Source organism: Talpa occidentalis, unplaced genomic scaffold, assembly GCF_014898055.3.
Source record: "Talpa occidentalis isolate TD23 unplaced genomic scaffold, MPIMG_talOcc4v2.1, whole genome shotgun sequence".
Classification (NCBI taxonomy): domain Eukaryota; kingdom Metazoa; phylum Chordata; class Mammalia; order Eulipotyphla; family Talpidae; genus Talpa; species Talpa occidentalis.
The window spans coordinates 58,568,028-58,591,291 of record NW_026555331.1 but is presented as its reverse complement, the minus strand read 5'-3'; the positions used below and the strand labels follow the sequence as shown (position 1 = coordinate 58,591,291).

At 39.5% G+C, this 23,264-nt stretch overlaps 1 protein-coding gene and 1 pseudogene across 1 annotated transcript in view; both read left to right on the top strand.

Moving 5' to 3' along the window:
* The window catches only part of NKAIN3 (sodium/potassium transporting ATPase interacting 3), a 749,694-nt gene that overhangs the window by 718,802 nt on the left and 7,628 nt on the right, over positions 1–23,264 (top strand). The window lies entirely within an intron of this gene.
* Positions 9,273–9,867, top strand: LOC119249775 (translocation protein SEC62-like; annotated as a pseudogene).

Genomic DNA, 23,264 nt, shown 5'->3' with positions numbered 1-23,264 from the left:
TTGAAATTTTTATTTTCTTACATTGTTGTTCATTTTTGTACTCCCCTCAGATGTAGTCCCTGTGGTTCTCCCACCACAACATCACCTGTGAGCCATCACCATAGTCCCTTGTGCTCTTCCTTTGCCTGTTTTGACCCCTCTCCCTAACAGTCTCCTGCTGTATGCCTTAGATCTATAGTTTGCTTGCAACTTTTATCTTTTTCTCTCGATCCTTTGTTTGGTTCCCCTATATTCCTCCTGTAAGTGAAACCGTCTTATATTTTTCTTTTTTCTTCTGACTTATTTCACTGAGCATAATCCCTTCTAACTTCATCTATGTGTTAGCAATAGCATGAGTTTATCTTTTTGGACTGCTTATGAGGGAAAACATTTTTTGTGCTACAGCTTTTAATGTCAAGTTAACAGTGTCAACAGTCTCAATTATGTTACTATATAGTACATAATTCTTCTGTTATATGAAAATCCTTTATACAGATTAGCTCATACTGGTAGTAGCAGTAAATGTCTATATGTAAACTTTTCAGCAGAAAGGGGACAATCAGGCATCTGCTGTCTATTTATTCTGTGGTGGCCTTTAGTACACTACCCAGTGTTGTAAATAAGCAAAGACCAACTCTGGTATGTGTTTACTTAACCTTGCCCTTTGAGTTAGTTCTGGAGATCAGATACGCAAGGGCTTAAATAATACTTCAAAACAGTGTTTGCTTAAGTTTGCTTTATATAAAACCAGAATTGTTATAATTCAAATTTTTCCAAAATGTATTTCTATGAAACCTGGGATCATGAAACTTTAAGAAGTTTTTATTAACCATAATCAAAGAAATAAAACAATGAAATGCTGTTTCCAATATATCCCACTGAATTGTTTAAAATGGATGATCTAGATGATTGCTGATAAAGAGTTAAGGAAGCCAATGTAAGTCTCCTCATAGGAGTGTAAATTGGCACAAACTTTCCAGATTGTTTGGCAGTCTATATTCAAATGCCCTGGAATAAAAGTGTATTGCAATTTGACTGCAGATTTATACTGAGGAGCTAATTGGTTAAGAATACAAAGATTTGGGCCTCCCCGGTGGCGCAGTGGTTGAGCGCTGGGTTGCGAAGCTGCCCGCGGCCTCTGCGGCGCCGGTTCGATCCCCGGCTGCTCCCCGGCCACTGGAGGAGGGTCCCACATGGCGCGCAGACCTCTCCTGCCGCCCGCTGCTCCCCTCAGCAGTGTACTTCAGTCCTTCTGCCTGCTCTGCTCCCCGCTCTGGCTCTGGTGAATTCTCTCACCCTCCCGCGCTTCTGACTGTACCCAGTGCTTGTATAAATAAATAAATAAATCTTAAAAAAAAAAAAAAAAAAAAAAAAAGAATACAAAGATTTGCATATAACAATGTTCATTGCAGGGGTGGTGAACTCAAAAACTTCCCAAAGTCTTTGCTGTGAGATTGCTCTGACTGAAGATATCAAGTGAGAAGAGGCATCATTCCAATTCCAAATCCAGTAAAGTTGATTATGCTGTGTTTTCTATGCAGTGGCCACAGAAAATATGCAGAGTGCAACATCTCCCTGGGTTTGATGCTTGGGCTGAGTATTTGAAGCTACATGATTGTCTGATGTGAACATAGGGACTGGGCAGCCTCACCCAATATGAGTGTGCATAACTGCCTTTTGGGAATACTTGGGGTGGGGGAGGAATTTTTAAGGGATAGGAAGATTGTGGATTAATATAATATGATCTGATCTGTATTTACAAATAGGTCAGATCTGCAGATATAGGAGATGAATGTTTTAGAGTTTTAGGATACAACTGGCAATCACAGATTTAACATTTTTAGATTCAACTATCTCTTTCATTCAATAAACATAGAGAGCACTGATGATGTGCCAAAAACTTCTAGATTCTAGGGTCATAAGTGTTGCAGTGGAGGTGTCTATTATTGTATTTTTGAAGACAAACTTTTAATTATTAGCACATTAAATTGTTTTTTACTATATATAGATCACATTACCCAGATCTGGAATTTAAAAAACAATTAAGTTGGGCCTCCCTGGAAGTGCATGTGTTAAAGTCTCAGGGCTATAACGCTATCCAGCCTCTGTGGCCTCAGTTAAATCCCCAGCCAGGGAGCTAACCCATAAGGCCCAGACTTCCACTTCGCCTGCTTCTCCCCTCAGCAGTGTATTTCAGTAGATTCTCCTGTTCTGCTCACCACTCTGTCTCTGGTGAATCCTTTCACCCCCTCTCCTCACTCACTCCCCGCCACCTCCCAGGCACCTCTGGCCTACACTCCAGTTCTTGTATGCATAAATAAATAAAAATGAATCTTTAAAAAATAATAAATTTAAACATTAAGCTAATAATTAAGCTAATAGAAATGATAATAATTTGAAAACTCTAGATCCACTATTGATCAATATTTATAAAAATATGTAAATATAATATTTAATAATGATTGATATGAAGGGTGCTTGTATTTCATTTTAAGACAAATTTATCTAAGCTGTTAAATAGTCTTTAAAAACTGCAATTTGGTATATTCCTTTATATGCCTTAATTTCTAAGAAACTCAGTCATACTCAATGTTCAACTTGAACATCAACTCATTCTCCTAGGTTTCTTCCCTGCATACAGACTAGAAGCTCACCAAAAGTAGTAAACTTGAGCAATTGTAACAGCCATTTATTTTCTGTCTCTCAGGAATCATTATTCTCATTGTCTGTGTCCATTGTTCCAAAAACTCTTGACTCATATACAATATATGTTTTGGGTTGTTTTAGTTAGAAAGATAAAAGCTGTCCCTATTATTTCATCCTGGGAAGAAAAGAAGTTCTCTGTGTGTCTTTATACTAACACAGACCCATTTCTGAGATCTTTTTTCTTTCTTTCTAATTTGTTATATTTAATTTGTTATAATTTGTTATATATTACAGCCTTTTAAAACAAAATGTGTCTTGGGCACTACATTTCCATTCACAAAACTCTGAGTTACTTTTTTAAAAAAATTGAACCATGCCTAGGTAAGCTTACAATTTTGCTCCACTAAATAATCCTTCTCTTTGGAAAATATGCCTGTGAGTAATGATTCCCATCAACTGTGTTCAGTTCAACAGATTAATTTCTAGGGGTCTGATACATACAGTCGGTTACTACAGGAGATGGAGATTTACAAGTAGCTCTAGATGAGAGATGTTTATACAAGTATTTTTCCCCTCAACATCAAAGTACATCTCAGAACACTTTAGTGACAGAAAGCCATATTCTACTGAGGAATCCATATCCTAGCTAAACACTTTAGATCACAAAGTTAACTTTAGGTGATATACATTTTACAATGATCTGTTATACTAACTGAACATGAAATTAGATAACAACTGGTTCTGCTTTAGTGTCTGAAGTATCACTGCATCACACTCAGAAACAGAAAGAAATCTTATCTTCCCCTTATCTTCCCAGATTTCTTGAATGTTAATACATATAAGTTAAAAAGTCCTTGAAAATGTATTATCAGAGGGAATGAAGAAAATTATTGGGCACCTATATAAGTAATTCTCCAGGCAGAACTCAGTCTACTTCCTCCCTGTGTCACATGTCATCATTTTGTTTGAGGCACAGCGTTTCCTGTCACAGCAGCAACATCAGTGAGATCATCTTCATCAATAACAAGACCATCCAGTAAATCCTATTGCAACACTGTGTATGACTAAGAGCTACAGGCTCACACCTCTTCAGATGTATGTTACCACACCACTCAATCCCCCCACACACTAAAGTACCATAATCCTCCACCATAGCCCATAATCCTCCACCATAGCACTCCCCCCACCCCCATACGCTTCAAGACCCCTACCCGCCTACTCTGGTAGCTTCAATGCTACAGTGAGATTTCGAGGATTTGTTTTGGTTTAGTTTTATCTGGCCTTTTGCTTTGCTTATCTATATTCCACATAAGAGTGGAACCATCCACTCTTATGTCTTTCTCCTTCTGACTTACTTTGCTTACCATAATTCCCTCTGGTTCAGTGGATCCTTTTTTTTGTTTGTTTTATACTGCTGAGTAGTATTTGTGTGTGTGTATATATATACATATGTACTAAGAGAGGTTCACGCCTCTTCAGATGTATGTTATCTCATGTAAACACATACATATGTGATATGCTATACATATCACATATGTATGCTGTATGCATGATATATATCATGCCTTCTTTTTTTAAATTTTATTTTATATATTTTACATCATTTTTCATTTTTGCACAATGTATGCATTTTCACCTTGGTTTTAGTCCCCATACAATTTTCACCCCCCTTATTTTGACCCTAACCCTCCCCTACCCCACCCCCACTCGTAGTGTGTCTCTGGTTTATAGTTGCTTGTTTATTTTGATTTTTACTTTATTATAATTAGTCTTTTTCCTGGTCCCTTAATTAGGTTTTCTAAATTCCTGCAAAGGACACTGAAATATTAATTCAAAAGGGCACCTGCACCCCTATGTTTATAGCAGCACTATTTACAATGGGTAATCTATGGAAACAACCCAAATGCCCAAAAATAGATGACTGGATCAAGAAGATGTGGTACATATACATAATGGAATATTACTCAGCAATCAAAAAAGATAAACTCATGCCATTTGCAGAAACATGGATGGAACTGGAAGGGATCATGCTCAGCGAAATAAGCCAGAAATAATAAGAAAAATACTGGATGGTCTCGCTCATATCATGCCTTCTTAATACATTCATCTGTCCTTGGATACTTAGGTTGTTTCTATAAGTTGGCTAGTATAAATATTGCTGCATTGAGCAGCAAATTACTGTTTTTGCATTCTTTAGATACTTATCCAGCTGTGGAATGGTTAGAGTATATGGTAGATCTATTTTTAATATTTTGAGAAATCTCCTTATTGTTTTCCACAGGGAATGAACCAGTCTATTTTCCCACCAGTAGTGTACAAGGATTCCTTTTTCTCTGTCCCCTCAATAATATTTGCTGTTCTCACTTTGATTTGCTCTTCCTCTGTCTACACCTTGGTTCATCTGAACTGAGATCTCTTACTATTTTAATAGTCTTGTTGAAATATAAAATATATGTCTCTTCTTCATGATTTTGTCTAACTTTAGTAGACTATACTTAGCATTCAATTTCTCAATATGGTGCTGAGACTAGTAGCCTTTTCTTTTAAAGTGTCTAGTGCTTTTACCCTAATACTAATGTGACTTTGTTTTCTAAAGTTTTTCTGTGTTTACGTGCTTGTTTTTTTTTTTTTTATTTTTTTTATATAGAGGCATGTTTTCTTTCTTTCTTTCTTTATTTGTTTGTTTTTGTTTATACATGCACTGGGTACAGTCAAAAGTGCGGGAGGGTGAGAGAATTCACCAGAGCCAGAGCGGAGAGCAGAGCAGGCAGAAGGACCGAAGTACACTGCTGAGGGGAGCAGCGGGCGGCAGGAGAGGTCTGCGCGCCATGTGGGAACCTCCTCCGGTGGCTGGGGAGCAGCCGGGGATCGAACCGGTGCCCCAGAGGCCGCGGGCAGCTTCGCAACCCAGCGCTCAACCGCTGTGCCACCGGGGAGGCCCATACGTGCTTGTTTTTTAAATCAGAACTAATCATTGGACTTCATCAACTGATTTTTGGCTGTTGAAAAAAAAATTAAATAACAATCAGCTCATTCTGGGTCTTTGGTTACATAGGTTTTTTTTAAGACAGTTGTTCCTCTCTCTCTCTCTCTTTTTTTTTTTAAAGATTTATTTATTTATGGATACAAGAGCTGGGGTACAGGCCAGAGAGGGGAGGTGAGAGGATTCACCAGTGACAGAGCGGGGAATAGAACAGGCAGACTGACTGAAATACACTGCTGAGGGGAGCAAAGGGCGACACAGGAGTGGTCTGCTGCACCATGCGGGTTGCTCCCTGGCGGGGGATCAAACTCGTGCTGCAGAGGCTGCAGATTGCTTCATAGTGTGGTGCTTAACCCTTGAGCCACCAGGTAGGCCCTGTTCCTTTTTCTTAAAATCTCATAACTGGAACTCCCTAGTGGCCTAGGGATTAAGTTCTCAGCCCCCCTCCTAAACCCCCTCAGCAGGAGTTCTAGCCCCAATGAGAGAACTAACCCACATGGCACAACAGACATCTCCTGTTTTGCCCACTGCTCCCCTTGGCAGTGTATTTCAGTAAATCTGCCTGTTCTGCTGCCCACTCTGTCTCTGGTGAGCCCTCTCACTCTCCACACCTCTGGCCTACACCCCAGTTCTTCTACACAAAATAAATAAATAAAATCTTAAATTTCATAACTATCTAGTTCGCATAATGTTTAATTTACTATGTGCTTCTTTTGGCAATTCTTTTGGAAAAGAATACTAGTACCAATTTACCTATGTTCTCCTCTCTGGACATGAGTGCAGTTATACCACCTCTCACAGGGCACCTCCTCTTGCAGTTTACTGGGATGTTACTAAAGTTTGGTCAATGGAATTTAAGCAGATGTACCAAATGATGTCAGGAATCAGTCAAGAAACAAAACATTATTACTCTATGCATTTCAAATGCAGGCAATTCAATGCCAATTATTGCTTGCATAGCTTTTGGAAGGGCTGGGAGAATAAAAAAAGTCTATAATGATGAAATAGCAATAAAATAAAAAAATGAACAGTTGAGGCTACACCAGCCTAAAAAGTGTGTGCACAGCAGTGGAAACCATCAACAAAATAGAAAGATAATGTTGTGAAATCTGAGAAAATATTTGGCAAACCGTATATCTTATAAATGGTTAATATCCAAAACATACAAAGAATTCATATAACTCAAAAACAACTACATATAAGCTACGTATAAACTACGTATAAGCAAAAAAACTAAAAATAATTCAATGAACAATGGACAAAGGGCCTGAACAGATATTTTCCACAGAAGATATATGAATGGTCAACAGGTACCTTAAGAGGTGCTCAACATCATTAATGATCAGGGAAATGCAAATTAAAGCCTTGGTGACATAGTACTTCAAGCCTTTTAGAAAGACTATCATTAGGGAAAAAAACAAGAGATAACAAATGCTGGTGAAGATGTGAAAAAGCAACATTTTGTGCACTGTTGGGAGAATGTAAATTGGTATAGTCATTATGGAAAACAGTATGGAAATTGGTCAAAAATTAAAAACAAAGCTATTCTATGATCTAACAATTCCATTTCTGAGAATATATCCAAAGGAAACTAAAACACTCTGTTGAGGAGATATTTGCAACCCCATGTTGATAACAGCATAATTTGCAATAGCCAGTAAATGAAAATAATCTACATGTTCATTAAAAGGATAAATAGATAAAGAAGTTGTGGAACACACACACACACAGGAATTTTATTCAGCCATGAAAAAGAAGGGGATCCTGCCATTTTCATTGGAAAGGATGAAACTTGTGGGCATTATGCTAAATGAAATGTCAGATAGAGAAAGACAAAGTATGATCTCATTTCTATGTAGACTCTAAAAAACTAAAGCAAACCAAACCAATAAACAAAATGTCAAACTCATTGATAAAGAGATCAGATGTGTGGTTACCAGTGATGGGGGTTAAGGGGGAATAATTGGATGAAAGTGCTCAAAATATAGAGAGTTATAAGATAAATAGGTACCGGAAATGTAATGTATAACATGATAACTACATTAGTTAAAACTATTGTATGATATATTTGAAAGTTGTTGAGAGAGTAAATTCTAAGAGCTTCATGACAAGAAAAAATTTTCTTCTTATCCTTTTTCTTTTTTGAATTTATACAATGATAGTTTTTTAAAAAATCATTGTGGTGGGCCTCCCCTGGTGGTGCAGGCGGTTGAGCGCAGCTCTGTGAAGCTGTCCACAGCCTCTGCAGTGCCAGTTCCATCCTGGCCAGCTGGCGAAAATCCCACATGGCACAACAGACCTCTTCTGTCTTGCCCGCTGCTCCCCTCAGCAGTGTATTTCGTCAGTCTGCCTGTTCTGTTCCCTGCTCTGTCTCTGGTGAATCCTCTCACCCTTTCATGCATCTGGCCTGTAACCCAGTTCTTGTATAAATAAATAAATAAATATTTTTTAAAAAAACATTGTGGTAATATTTCTTAATACATGTAAATAAAATAATTTACTATATACTTTAAACTAATACAGTGCTGTGTACCAATTATACCTCAATAAAACTAGAAAAAATAAAAACAGTGTATAGATTAATAACTGTAGGAAATACCTACTACCCCTAGGGAGAATAAAGGGAATAGTTGGTGTCACCATATGCCAGAATTGTAGGGGAATGTCACCTGGGCTGGTTCTGGGATAACAAAGAAGTCCTTTCACTCATGCTGAAGCCATTGAAGAATGTAGGCTAAGCACTTTAGTGCACTGAGTCATGGGGAGGGGGTCCTGAACAGGTGCTAGGGCCATGAAGTGGTGTATGATACAGATGCTGGTGCTGAGGAAGAGACTGTTCCCAGTGGGTGATGGTACAATTGAAAGACACTCTTCAATAATTAATGGAGTCCACTAATCTGATGGGTTGATTCTTAGTGCTTCAAAGCAATGAATTGATTTTGGGATTCCAAGTGGGCAAAGGTCAAGAAAGGAGAGGAAGATTTATTTACAATAAGGGAATCTGGTTGACTATTGCAACAGGCTTTTTTTTTAATATTTATTTATTTATGCATACAAGATCTGGGGTATAGACCAGAGGTGTGGGGGTGAGAGGATTCACCAGAGACAGAGTGGGGAGCAGAACAGGCAGACTGACCAAAATACACTGCTGAGGGGAGCAGCAGGCAAGACAGAAGAGGTCTGCTGTGCCATGTGGGTCAGCAACCTGGCCTGGGATCGAACTTGTGCTACAGTGACTGTGACTTCGCATAGCTTCATAGAGCTGAGACTTAACCCCTTGTGCCACCAGGGAGGCCCCCTGCAACAGACATTTAAATAATCCATTTTTTTTTATTGGACACTCAATTCTATAGCATTACCACCCTGAATATGCACTGAAAGTAATAAAAAGGAAGTATGATAAAGACATTAAAAAAGAAAGTGAAAAGCTGAAAGTGGGAGGGAGAAAGAAGAAGATAAAAAGAACAAGAAAGAAACAAAAAGTAAAATAAAGATTATGAAAAGAAAGAATCCAAAAAGGAGGAAACTCTAGGAAATCCCCAAAAGAAGGAAACTCAGAAATAATTCAGGCTTGAGTTATACAATGATCATGTTTTTCTGGCTCGTTTTTCTGCCTGAGGTACTTGTGTGAACCTATTATCCAGTTCACTTTAAAACATTTGTCATGGAATTAATTATTGAGGTAAAAGCAGTCACCTTCTTCCCTACTGCACCTGTGGAAAGGAGAGGCACAGTCTCCTTTCTATTGCCTCGGTGTGGGTGTAGGTTGTATTGTGCGGCATTCTTCTTCTTGCTCTTTCTCATTGTTTTGTTCCTCATCAATTGGCTCATAACTGGCAAAAGACACCATTTTCCATGTGACTGCTGACCCGGGCTTCATTGGCTCCTCTGGGCCTCTGTACACACACAAACATAAAGCGCCAAAAGCAGACTCAAAGAAAGGAGAAATCTGAAACCAAAAAGCAGCGGAAGTCTGACAGTGAAGAAACATTGCAGTGAGAAAAAGGAAGATGAAGAGGGAAAAGCAGCACCTGGAAACATGGGAGAGGCTCCTGTGGGGCATGACAAATGACAGGAGAGAAGATGGACAATCCCAACACAGTAATGGAAATGGGAAGGATTTTGCAAGGATCACAAAAGAACAAGTGGAACAGCAAACAGATGGGACTTGTGAAGAGAAGGCAGAAGGTGACAGTGATGGAGAAACAACAAAATTTGACATGAAAAACCATAATTCAACTAACTGTGGGGCTACTTAAGTACAAGAGCTGGATTTTCTATGTTGACTGTTCTTCACAATTACATATGGCATTTGAAGCATTCTTTAAGTCCGTTTGCTGAAATTGAGTCGGTGTTCTAGCAATTATATTCAGTCCTTCATTTCATAGACAACTATTATTGTTAACATAATTTTTTAAAAAATTTCATAATTTTATCCATTTGATGTTACAGAAGTAGGTCTCATTCATTTTGTTAGCTATCAAAGATGCACTTTCCACAATGATACTTAGGTTAATGACAGTATCTAAGTTGGTTGGCTTTTACTGTTAAAGAAATCAAAATATCTGAAAAGGATGTAAAAAGAACACTAACATTTCAGATTATGCATAGTTACGTAGCCATTTTACAGTTTCTTTATGAAATGCTTTAACTCATTGTTTTTGACAGTTAAACTTGTTGATTATAAATTTACATGAGCAAATTTCTAAGAGCCTGCGTTAGCAGATTTAAAAGCATTTTGTGGAAACCAACTAGAAATAATGCAGAACACATTTTGTTTAGCTACAAATTCTCTTTTTCCAACTTAGGAAATTCAAATTAATATGTATACCTTATTCAGGGGAATATGGCCATTTCCAACAGAGGAAGTGAACAGTATTGATTCCCTATTTTCTTGTTAGAAAGTAAAAAATGTATCCTGCACATAATTTGTAAGTAAAAATTTTATTTGTTTTTTTTAATTTTTTTTTTAAATAGAGGCATGTTTTATTTATTTATTTGTTTGTTTGTTTTGTTTATACATGCACTGGGTACAGTCAGAAGCGCGGGAGGGTGAGAGAATTCACCAGAGCCAGAGCGGGGAGCAGAGCAGGCAGAAGGACCAAAGTACACTGCTGAGGGGAGCAGCGGGTGGCAGGAGAGGTCTGCGCGCCATGTGGGACCCTCCTCTGGTGGCCAGGGAGCAGCCGGGGATCGAACCGGCCCCGCAGAGGCTGCGGGCAGCTTCGCAACCCAGCGTTCAACCGCTGCGCCACCGGCGAGGCCCAGTAAACATTTTATTTGAATTGTTATCTATTACTGAGACATTTTATCAACTCTTAAATTTGTAAATTTAAGACTATATAGAATATACTTTTAGGAAAATGGAAGTTTTAATAACCCACAGAACATCTGTGACCTTTCCACAGCAGCTTCAATTATGCCAACATTCCCTGTATTCGATATGAGTTAAAACAGTCCTTATTACATTAGAGCAGATTTAAAGTACATGTTTGTATGTCTTACTGGTCACTTTGATTAAAAATGTCAACCTTCAGAAATGGGGGACTCTATTATCAAAACAGGAGATACTGCTATAAAATATAATTTACTATTCTAAAATATCAATTTAAAATAAAGAATAAAATAACCCAAAAAACCCCCCAAAGTTTCTACTGAGAACTTTGCCGGTAATCTAGCAGGATTTCCTTGTATGTCACTTTTATTTCCCTGAATGCGCTTAGTATTCTTTCCTTGTCACTGGACTTTAGCATTGTAGTTACTATGTGTCTCGGGGCGTGTCTGTGTAGATTTATTTTGTTTGGGGCTCTTTGGGCCTTTTGAAACAGGATCCTTTTCTCAGATTAAGAGGATCATGTTGGTTATTATTTCTTTAAATAAACATTTTTTTGCCTTTCTCTCTCATTTCCTTCTAGTTCTCTCCCCCATTATTTGAATATTGTTTCTCTTAAAATTATCCCAGAGAGCACGTACACTTTCATTCTCTTTCTTTTTTCTCTAAACTGGCCTATTTTTGTATTTCTCTTTTTACCGCTGTGCATTCAAGCTCATTAATTCTATCACTTCCTTGTGTTTATCTACTATGGAGGCCTTCTTTCTCATTTTTCAGTTCAGTTATGGTTTTTATAAGTCCACTAATTCTATTTGAAGCATTCTCCTATTTTCTTTATTCTGCTTTACCCCTGTTTTTGTTCATCCCTTATTTTTACTATTTTGGGACAAATACAGTTATCACTGTTACCTTGAATTCCTCATTGGGCAACTGAGGCAGTTCTGTAGGATTCAGACATCTCTCAAGGCATTTTGTTCCATTGTTTGTGTCATGTGCCTCTGGCTCTCATTTTTAGTTCATATGAGGTGAGATAAAGAGCTTTCTTTTCTTGCCTTGATGAACTGGCCTTTCATTACATTTACAGGTTGCAGGATCGAATCTTGGGTTGTTTTAACCTAAATCCTTGGGTATCTATTGCTCCATTTGAGACAGAGTCTGGCTAGGTAGGCAGGATGGAAGCCCATGGAGAATGAAAGTGACAAAAGTTATTATAGAAGAATGGAAATTTATAGTCTCTGTGTCTGTGAGGAGGAGACCACCAAAAAGTGTTTTTGATAAGAGGAGCAGAAGAGAGTGTTAAAGGACAGGGGGAGGGCATCCCAAAACCCTCAAAACTGCCTCTAAATAGGTTCTGCCATCCACGGCATCAAGATAAAACATATTAAACTGGGTAAGACCTTCAATGGAAAGGAACTTTAATACAATTAGTGTGCAATACAGAAAAGGGAAAGAATAGATTTTCCAAATCAAGCACCTGAAGTTACCCATCCCTTTGTGGGTAAATGGCCAGCCAAACATGGTTGGCCCAAAGCAGGGCCTCTGAGGCCCAAAAGCCTGCCACAAGTCTAAGGCGCCTTCTGGTAGGGACCTATAGAAAAGGGTCAGAAATAGCCAGACAAGTCTGGGAGGAAAAGAGTAAAATCAAAATCAAGATCACCGCTGCCATTTTTAACCTCCCCACAGGTCTCTCACCCACATGGGTGTCAACCAGTCAAGGACCAAAATAAAAGTGCAACAAGTGCAAAAAACAGGTCTCTCTGCTTCATGTGCCTCCTCCAGGTCTCCTTCTGGCTCTCCATCCTGCTCCCTTCCTTCTCCAGTCTCCTTTCCAACTTCTCCTTCCTGCTCAGCTCCACCCTCCCTTGGGTGAGGCAGGGAACCTGGAACCTCCCCTTTTCCTGGGGATCACCTTGTTATAGGAGGGGGCATGATGACCCTGCTTCTTGGGTTGGGAGTGTTAATCTCCAGCAAGCTTCCACTCTTCTAGCTCCTGTGTGTTGATCTTTAGCAAGCTACCTCCCACACATGCTTTCAGCAGACAAGGCCCCTCAGCAAGCTATATTAAGTATAAAAGACCCCAGATATTAGTGTTTCGGAGGTACCTGCTTTGGGTGCCCCTCCCTGTCTCTACAGGGAGCTCTCTTCTTCCCTATTGCTAAATAAAATCTCCAAAACTCACTCTTTGTGGGGTCCATGTCCTCAATTTTCATGTCACAAGATAAGAACTCGCCCCCCCCCCATGGAACTCACAGACCAATGCCTCTGCCCCTGCTCAGATGACCAGAGCTCTCTGCACCAGGGCATTTGGAGGTGAGTCTCAGAGCACCAGGGTACCAGGAGTTGCTTCCAATGAGTATCAAGATATTGCTCTTCCTAAGATGCTGCAGATGCCCAAGGTGTTCTAGAGTGACCACCTCTCCTAAGCCAATTCCTCAGTTAAAACTTCCTGAATAATCTTGGTCTAGTATCAGCTTCACTATGGTTCAACTTGGTATACAAATTCTGTAACCAGGAATTCTGCTGTCTAGGCATGAGAGCAGGAACAGAATAATCTGAAAATGCTTGTTGGCACAGCTGACAGGTTATTGCCCCAATCCTGATGACAGGGGAATGAGGTATGTGCTTTCTCAAGGTCTACATGTGTCTTCAAGTCTGCCTCTCCCACAGACCTCTCTCAATCCTCCCTCAACAGTTGTTGCACCAGGAGGGGACTATGGTTAAGACAAGATCTTGGCAGGGATTTGTTCCCTCTCCTTCAAGTACAAAGCCTTGAGTGAGCACTTGCTCCTGTTAGCAGAGCCAGGCACTCTGGGCTCTAGTTGTGGCAGTATGCATTGTGCACAGTTGTAATCTTAGCTTTGGCCCCAGGTGGGGAGAAGCAGGTGTTCTGACACCACCACTGCCAGCTGTAGAGATGAACCTTTTCTGTATGGAGGCACAGGCTGGCCAAGCACATTTCTGAGTCAGAAACTCAAGCTGACAGTCACTCCTGACACCCCACTTGGCAGTTGCCAAGACTCTCTGCTATCCTTAAGCTTCCCTATTTAAAAATGTGAGGTGTTTCACCCTCTGATTCTGAGTGACTCCTTGCTATACAGCAGCATAGCATCTGCCTTTGCAGGCACTGGGCTACCACTCCTGTCCGGTGTGGTTCTCTGCCCCCTATTCCTATAGTTCTCTGGAGGTAGAACACTCCATCATGTGCACTAACTATATGCACCCCCTTTTCTAACACAGTCCCCACCTTTAAAAGTCTTCAATGTGGGCATAAGCCTTTCAACAATATAGACCCTCCCTATAGCTGATGTCCCTCTCTCTCTTAGGTTGCCTGGTGTGGGTAATGCTCCAAACACATTTAATTTTGTTTTTACCTACCATCTATGCTGTGTCCTCCCTCTTTATGCATACAATGGTCTTCATTTACATATAATTTGGTTGTAAGTATGTGGAAGAGGCAAGTAAGGTATCTCTTCCACCAGCTTGCTTTTCTCCTAAATATATCTTGATATATTTTGCTAATCCTCCTTCCAGAAAAATTGTACTAGTTAGTAAATGCACCAGAAGTAGCACATATTTTTCCAACATATTGCAATTTTTGTATCACAGTAAAATAGGCAGATTAGGGTTTTCATGTGGTAATGCTGTATTAATAAGTGTAGGTAACTGAGCAAGAATCAGACACACAACTAAGTGTATTCGTTTCTTTTTTTTTTAAAGATTTATTTTATTCATAAAAGAACTGGGGTACAGGCCAGATGTGCGGGAGGGTGAGAGGATTCACCAGAGACAGAGCAGGGAACAAAACAGGCAGACTGACGAAATACACTGCTGAGGGGAGCAGTGGGCACGGAAGGAGAGGTCTGTGCGCCATGTGGGTCGCTTGCCAGCGGCCAGGGATTTAACCGGTGCTGAAGAGGCTGTGGGCAGCTTTGTAGTCCAGTGCTCAACCCTGCTGTGCCACCAGGGGAGGCCCTGTATTAGTTTCTTATTGCCATTTGTACAAAGTGCCATATAGGGGATTAAAAGAGCATAGTTTGTTTCCTTACAGTTCTGGAGTCCAGAAGTTCAAAATCAGTTCTTTTTTTTCTTTTCTTTTTAAGATTTATTTATTTATGAACACAAGAACTGGGGTACAGGCCAGAGGAGTGGGGGGTGAGAGGACTCACTAGAGACAGAGCAGGGAGCAAAACAGGCAGATTGACTGAAATACACTGCTGAGAGGAGCAGCGGGTGAGTCAGGAGAGGTCCGCTGTGCCATGTGGTAGCTCCCTGGCTGGGGATCGAACCTGTGCTGCAGTGGCTGGGGATAGCTTCATAGGTTGCATCTTAACCCCTTGCGCCACCAGGGAGGCCCTCAAAATCTTTTTTACTGGACTAACACTGAAGTGTTTGCTGGACAACTTTATCCTCTGGGATCTCAAAAAAGAATCCACCTCCTGGCAGTTTTCAGCTTCTAACCTATATTCCGTGACCCGTGGCCCCTTTCTTTATCTTCAGAGCGTGTCATTCCAGTCTGCTGCCTTCGTCACATGGTCTTTGCCTCTGACTATCCAGGACCATCTCCTATGAAAAGAGCCTTAATTCAATGACATCAGCAAGGCCTCTTTTGTCATATAAGATATGATTCACAGGTTCCACGGATTAGGACATGGTTGTATTGAGGTTGATACCGGAATTGCAGGTTTTCAGGCCTACTCTCCCAGTCAAGAAGGGATCCCAGGGTGCAGTGGCAGCACTGAGTCCCAGCCACTAGACCACCATGGGTTGGTGGCTCACGAAGCTGCAGCAGGAACTTTGCAGACACTCAGGCAAGCAAACAAAGAGAAAGATTTGTTTAGAGAAAGGAAAAGTTTATGGAGAAGAAAAGGAACAGAAACAAAGAGGGACTCCCAGGCCATGGAACCAGTCCAGGGAGGAGCAAGGAAGCCAAATTGGAGGTGTGCCTCAGAGAATATTCACCTTCTTTCTGTAATTATGCTAAAGCTCCACCAGTCTCTTTGTGATTGGTTAGTTCTCGGTGGTCTCACTCACTGCCTAAATGTCCCTGTGCCCAGAACAGTCTCTGTGTCCCAGCCCTTATCTTTTTTTCTTCATTCTCTTGATTTGGAATGTCTGGCTGACCCTAAAATCATAAATTAAGTCCTTAATGTCATAAGTCCTGGAATGTTTGATTAGTCCCCTTTGGAATTTGTTGCCCTTCTCTCTGGAGGCTTCCTTAACTCTCCTGAAGTCCCTGCACTGTCCTTGAGGGGGGCATAATTATCTCTAACTTGCCGGATTACTCAGTAAAAATTACTTGGTAATTTTTCAGTCTTTTATAGATACTGCATACATTTTTCACAAGTAATAAACTGACTTTTTAAAAGTTGTTAATCTACCTAGTGGCACAATATTGCAACTAATAGTGAAGTCATTTTTGGAGATGTTGAGTTCAGAGAGTGGGGTCCTTGGGTTCATTCTGGGAAAAATTTCACCAGAGTTCCCCTTTCAGCAGCACCAGCAAGTTTCCCAGGTTAGCTTCTTCATGACACAGAGACATTAGTTACCCAAATGGGCAGGCTTATTACAAAAGGGAGAAAAGGAAAAGGACACTTACATAGACGCAAGTGGGCCAAGGAACTGCCCCCAAAAGAGACAAGTTTGCTCAAAGAGAGGCCTGCATGGCCCCAGGTTGGCAGCCTTGAGGAGAGCTGCCTCTCCTGAGGGTGCTTCTCCTGAAGAGAAGCACCAGCATGGGACAGGCCATGGGCAGGCAGTTCAGCTGCTGCCCTACAGAGGTAAAAGGTTGGTGACAAGAAGCACCTGCATAGTCACAGATTCCATGGACAGGACTGTTGCCCTGTGTCAGTGCAGAAATTTCACTGATATAGTCTTCTTTTCATTGGGAGGGGCTCATTCCTTTGTGGGATTGTTAACTGCTATTAAATTAATTAATTCTGCTATTAATTATTTCTAGGGTTGGCACCTAGGGATTCTTACCTCTTTGCTTTGACTAGGTCAATTGGGAAAGACAGGTGATTCTTTTACAATGGTCCTTAATCTCCATATCCCCACTGCCAGTCTGCACCTCCAGATTCTTTACTTTTCTATATAGCTTGTTTAATGACTATGTTAATTATTTTTACCCCTATCTTCAGTTTCTGGCCTTATTATGCCTCCTTTCCAACTTTTCCTCTATTCTTATCCTCCATCAGTAGCATTAAACATCACTTGCAATTATTGGCCATATTTCCAGTGAAAAGCTGAAGCTCACATACTAGGAGATAACTTGTGATGAAGCCTTGAACTAGACAGATCACTGGGGGCCAATTTGCTGTGAAGGGGGACATTTCCTGAGCCACATTGTCAAAGAGCATCTGGGCCCAAACAATTGAGAACTGGAGGTAACTGGAAATTTCTTAAAGTGTTACATTTAAATACTTGGTTCACAAAGTACAGTTCAAATAATTCCAGTGGTCTTCAAAAATTGCACCAATATTAGGGTTAGATAGATGACTGCTTAATGTTCACAATAGATTATTGCTTATATTGCCATCTAAAATCAATAATTTTCTATATTCGATAGATATCGTCTCCTCAATATTGTATTAAGTCAGCACTAGAGTTGCATTGAGGTGATTTGGTTTTGTTAATTGGTGAAGGCAAGATGCAGAGGTTGATTGGGGGAAGAGACAACAACTTCAAGTCCAAAGTAGGATCAAAAAGTTTGAAAACCAGTTGATTAAAAAACAAAGCAATTAATTCCTCTGTAGCACCACCTAGTGGAACTTTAGAAGAAATCAACTGTTTTTTATTTATTTGTCTTGGAAACTAGGATAAATGTAAAGTGAACCAAAGTTCTTTATTTAAAGTAAGCTCAGGGCCTCCCTTGTGACCTAGGGATTAAGTCTCAGCGCTATCACTGCAATCACAGCATAGCCTGAGTTCAATCCCAGGACAGGGAGGGAGCTAACCCACACGGCGCAGCAGACCTCTCCTGCTTTGTCCGCTGCTCCCCTCAGCAGTGTATTTCAGTTGATCCACCTGTTCTGTTCCCTGCTCTGTCTCTGGTGAATCCTCTCAAACAGCCCCCCCCACACACACACACACCTCTGGCCTACACCCCAGTTCTTCTATACAAAAATAAATAAGTAAAATATTAAAAAATAAGTAGTAACTTCATATTTACAAAAATAACCTATTTTCTCTAGTCGGTTATAGGCAACCACAATGTGAAATGGGGTGACTTGAGTGTGGGTCCTCACCCACATGCTTAAAGAAAGGGATTTATAATGAGACTCAACCGCAGGCACACACAAAAAGGTTAATAAAGGGTTTATTTACAAAAAGTGGGAATGAAGAAAGGAATAACTCAGGGAAAGAGAGAGAAATTAGTGAATACATTCTACCAGTTTCACTGACCTGGAACCCCAATAGCACACTGAAAGCCTGTGAAAGCCAAGGCCTATAACTAGTGGCTGAAGCAAAAGACTGTTATAGATGGTTACCCCTGGAGGGGGGGTTGCTGGTGAAGATAGATAGCAACAGGAAAAATGTTAAAAAGTATTACATTTTGGGGTGGAGCGACTGATAAAAAATATAAGGGACTGCAGAAGCAGCCGTGGATTATTCAGTGTTCAAGATTCAGTGTTTGAGGATTTAGTGTGTGGAATTCAGCATTTCAGGAGTTAGCAATTTTGGCCCCCACCATGCCGATCTTCCAGAAGGCCTGTTGTGGGCTTCTGATGAATGTGGAAAGGCCTCCAGCAGTCAATCCCAGAGAAAAAAAATTCAGAGGTTTTGCAATGAGCTGAGAGACCAAAACTGTTCCCAGTTTTGCTGCTGTTACAGCCTGGCAGAGATGGAGAGGACTGGAGCCCGTGCCTCGCTGAGCTGTGTGTGTGGCTGATTGTCAGCTCTTTTGGCTGCTGCAGCTGCTATTTTGAATGTCTCTTGTCTAGTTCTGTGCTGGGGTATCTCAGCAGCTCTGGGAGCATCTCTTGTTGTATCTTCTGTTGTCTTCATAAGTTGGAACCTGACCTAAAGTCTGGTTGCCACATGCTCCAGGTCCACAGTGTCAGGTAGATGCCATCTTGAGCACGTGGCCTATTATTTGGGAGAGGAGCTCCAGGTCCTTAGTAGTGGAATGACGCCATCTTAGATACTTTTTATTTAGAACTTGAAAACACTGGACACTGTTTCGGATGAGGTAAATGGCCATTTTTGGCCTCAGTAACTCTTTGTTTTTCCCTGGTTTATTAAATAAATCCCATTGTTGTTGTTCTCTAAGCCTGAGGAGTCTTGCAATTGTGCGTGGGGGTGAAAAAATCAGACACTCACTGGTAAACTATTTGGATAGTATCTTGGAGAGTTTTAGTGTCTCTTGCTGCCCTGTATCAGGCCCATATGTCTGATTATATACCAAGGCTGGCTGGTTAACTCTATCCTCAGTTCCCAGCAATCCTCCCTTTGGTGGTAATGACATTATGGGATTTGTAGTCCTCGGTGTCTTGGATCTCTTTGGTCTCTGGTGGGGGTGGAGTCCATAAAACCTGTGTTTCTGGAGTTTCTTCAGGACACCCTTTCTCTCAACAGTTATAAATTGAGACATATTTTATGTACCTTGCAAAATTAGAAAAAGTATAGTATACTAGGATAAAAGTCACTCATAAGTCTATCATTCAAAACTATCATTTCTAACATTTTTTCTATGTCCATATGTATATGTTTATATTTTAAAATGGCATTTATGCTATAGTACTGTTTTTATTTAACATTTGTTTGGTTATATCAAGTTATTCAATATTTACCTATAACAATGTCTTATGGATGAATCCACTAAGAATACATTTAAATTTAACATACACTTTGAGAAGTTAGCAAGAGCAAAATGTTTGAAAACGAAAGACTTAAGTTTGAGTCAGAAAAATTCCATGTACTAGTTATTCAGCTACAGGCTAATCCTAAAATTTATTGAAGGTCAGTTTCTTTTTGATAAAATGGGGATAAAATTGACTTCACAAGATTGTGGGAATAAATGGCACATAATGAAAAATAAAATAACTAGTATGCAAAGAGATGATTGATAAATAATTATATAAGGCTGATCCAAATAAAAATCATTTAGTAATGCTCGAATTCATTTCATAGTTATTAGAATTAATCTGACAATTATAGCTAAATCTTAGGTGCTCTCTTACAATAGTAGCAGACTTCTGTAAAAATTATATGAAATTAACAAAACGTTAATATATATCTTATCAGAAGTTAAACAAAAAATGACTAAAATATGTACGTTTTTAGAGGTGTATATATTAATGAGAGCTTTAGGCTCTGAAATTCCTGCTAACAGCAAGTAACATGGCTTCTAAAATTTCAGCCTGAAAATGAGGAGACACTCCTCCTTATTTTCAAATTCTAAGGTTTATTCTGTTAGAGTATCAAGTACTCCCTAAAGACATACAGTAGTTATATATGTAGAAGGAGACTAGAAATTTTTAACTTTTTTTTTTCTTAAATTTATGTATTTATGCAAGAATCAGGGTATGGACCAGATGTGCCGGAGGGTGAGCAGATTCACCAGAGACAGAGTGGGGAACAGAACAGGCAGACTTACACAAGACAGGAGAGGTCTGCCCCGTCATGTGGGATTCTCGCTGGCTGGCCGGGATTGAACCCTCACTGCAGAGGCTGCGGACAGCTTCACAGTGCAGCACTCAATCGTCTGTGCCACCAGGGAGGCCCAGCAGACTAGAAATTTAACTGCACTACTGTAATGAAGATTAAGACTTGTCATAAAATGTCACAGACATGAAGGTGGAGAAATGACATTTCATCATCATTGTTTTATTCATTAGTTTCTTCCTCTGATTCCAAATGGAATTGGAGAAATTCCACTGTTTCTCTTGGTGTTTCTTCTTAAACATCATTCTCTTCTGAATCCCTAGGGCATGCTCTGTAATTTGAAACAAATCCATGTCTTGGATATTGGAATGTACATGACAAACTTTATCTTCTGCATCTTTAGTGCTTTCCAGTATTTATTTAATGCTTTCTCAATAGCTCAGATGTGTTGGGATTATTATTTTAATGAGTCCCTGGTTGGCTGGTTTAAGGGGAGTTATTTTACTTTTTGTTTTCATCTTCAGAAATGAGATATATCACTTCAATTTGCAAAGGATTATCTTTTTCACTCAGCACATTTGTCATTAATTACTCCCATTGTTATTTCTTCTCAGCAAATTCTGACCCACCTGTTATGTCACATCAACCTGCTGTGCTCTAACCAGAGTTCCTGCCTCCCTGTCTCTCAGAATCTCATTTCTACAAGTCAGAACACATAAGTCATAGCTTTGATATACATTCTAAACACATTCAAGCCTAATTCTGTGAGCGAAAAGGAGCATTTCTCCAAAGAAGCAATATAATTATGGCTAAAGTCTACCTTGATCATCTTTATTATGTCATTATGATTTTAATTTCACATTTCTTAAATTATATATAAAGCTGAACATTTTTCACATTTATTGGTCATTTGGGGGTCTGATAAATTCTTAGACATTGTCTTTGCCCATTTTTCTATTAGAAAAAATTTTTTTCCCATTGCGTTTTTTAGGTGAGCTTTATCTATTAGGGATATTAATTCATTTTTACCAAATCTGTGATTTATTCTTTTTAAAAAGTAGAGAAAATCGTAATTTGATTACTAAAATTACATTAAAATTAACTTTTGCAACTGGGCTCAACACTCTCCTATCACACACCAGCATCATTTTAATAAGTTTATAAGTCTGTTCATAATACCAAACTTTTAATCTCAAAGGTTAGCATCCTCTAAATTTAACTGTGTTCTCTATAAATATACCTTATACCTCTAAACTATCACCAGGTTCTGTCATATTTTTTTCAAAATAAATTTCTCTGTTATTCCCCACATCTGTTTTTTTCTTCCACCTTAAGTTAGTCCCTCTTTTTATTCTTTAATCCCAGCAGTGCTATCGAATTAGTCTCCTTGACTCCAGTATTCTCCAATGGAAAAAATGTTAATTTTTACCTCAAAGGATACTTGTATAACTTTGGGACCGACCTCAGAAAAGAGGATGTGAGCTCCCTGAATTCCAAAGAAAAAGTCGATCTTACATGTTTTTAAACATGTGAAGAAGAACCATGACAGTATCATTTTTAAACTATAGACATACTGCAGCCTCCCTGGTGGCATACGGGGTTAAGACGCAGCACTATGAAGCAATCCACAGCCACTGAAGAACGAGTTCCATCCCTGGCCAGGGAGATGACCCACATGGCGCAGCAGACCTCTCCTGTCTCACCCGCTGCTCCTCTCAGCAGTGTATTTCAGTAGATCCACCTGTTCTCCCCACTCTGTCTCTGGTGAATCCTCTCTCTCTCTCTCTCTCTCTCTCTCTCTCTCTCTCTCTCTCTCTCTCTCTCTCTCACACACACACACACCCCTGCACCTCTGGCCTGTACTCCAGTTCTTGTATGCATAAATAAATAAATCTTTTAAAAAAATGTGGACATACCGATCAAAAAAAAAATCTCTAAGCACAGAACTAAACTCTTAAAGAATTTTCAAGCAAGGTTTACAAAAATATTTTCTCTTTCCACTCATTCTACAGATGCAATTACAGGGATTTGGGCAGTCTGAATAATTTGTTTAAATATATACTTATTATGTATTTATATAATTATAAATTATGTACATTATAAAATACAGACACATACTTCATAGTGTGCTATAAAGAACGGGTACATAATTTAATAATTATTTTATTTATGATACAAAATTCCTTTTGAACTGTTCCATTTCTGACCTGGGCCATTTCACCCCTCTTTAGGCAGCCTGGCAGCCCCCCATTCTTGGAAAATCACCATATTAACCCAACTTTGTGTAGACATATAATCAGCATAGTACACTATAGCCCAAAAACTCTGAGTTCAAGAAATTGTCTTGCCTCAACCTCCCCGCTAGCTATGATTACAGGCAAATGCTACTGCTCTAGGTTATAAAAATCCAGTTTTTTCTTACCATAACAATTATTTTTGGTCAGTCCTAAGTAAATAGGGATAACCATGTTTTTAAATCTTGGGTTATCACTTTTTGATGCAGCAATCCAAAAGCTGAGTAGTAAGTTCAGCTTATTTTGATACTTTGTTAAGAGAATGAAAAAGACACCTCACAAAGATATGTAGATCCTGGCTTTTTTAAAACTACATCCACTTACTGAGACAATTTTATTGAAAACCAATTAATAAGTTTCTACCTTCCTAATGTCAGTTAACCGTCCTGGAAGCTTCTGTATTTTCAAATTTTAAAAAAGTGTTTGA